We start from the raw sequence: 857 nt of genomic DNA, 5'->3' as shown, positions 1-857 counted from the left end.
CACAGCAGGTTTATACATCAGGTCTACACAGCAGGTCCGCACAGCAGGCCCGCACAGCAGGTTTACACAGCAGGTCCACACAGCAGGTCCGCACAGCAGGTCTGTATAGTGGCTGTAGTCCACAGTTCTCATCTCCCCAAATTCTCACATGGTCGTCCCTCTGTGCGTGTCTGTGTCTGAATCTCCTCTGAGAAGGACACCAGTCAGATTAGATCAGGGTCTACCCTAATAACTCATTTTACTTTAATCAGTTCTGTAAAGGCCCTCTCTCTAAATACAGCCACACTCTGAGGTCCTGGGGGTTAGGGCTTCAACATAAGAATTTTTGGAGGACACAATTCAGTCCATAACCCTGCTGGGTTATAACAGGGTATTTTCAAGTAGTTTGCTATTGATGTTTAATGGTTAATATTGAAAAGGGTAATGTTTATTTACTTACTGAGTAGAGTTGCATCCTTATAAACAGAGGTTAAAGGTCAAAAGTTGCTCATACAGCATCAACAATCTCATTTGTTTCATGTACATATCATACGTCACCCAGCCAGATTCTTAGGTATGTCACTGCCAAATTTTACCACTTGACACAATGTTCAAACAAACATCCTGTGGACTCGGCCCTGATCATATCTTTAGGGTGAATTCCTAAAGTGGACCCAAAGCTGTGTTTGTGTAAAGCACGTGACCGGACTGCCAAACTGCCGTCCAGGACGGGGCTCCCACCTTACACCCACCATGAGTGCACAGGGCCATCTCTCCCACAACCTCCTGTCAACAGTGGGTACTCTTACTATTTTTGACCTCTGCCAATCTGATTGGAAAAACAAGTTTTCTAATTGTATAAAGGGGGTGTGTGCATG

The sequence above is a fragment of the Hipposideros armiger genome, unplaced genomic scaffold (assembly GCF_001890085.2).
Source record: "Hipposideros armiger isolate ML-2016 unplaced genomic scaffold, ASM189008v1 scaffold_299, whole genome shotgun sequence".
Classification (NCBI taxonomy): domain Eukaryota; kingdom Metazoa; phylum Chordata; class Mammalia; order Chiroptera; family Hipposideridae; genus Hipposideros; species Hipposideros armiger.
This window is presented reverse-complemented; position numbering follows the sequence as displayed.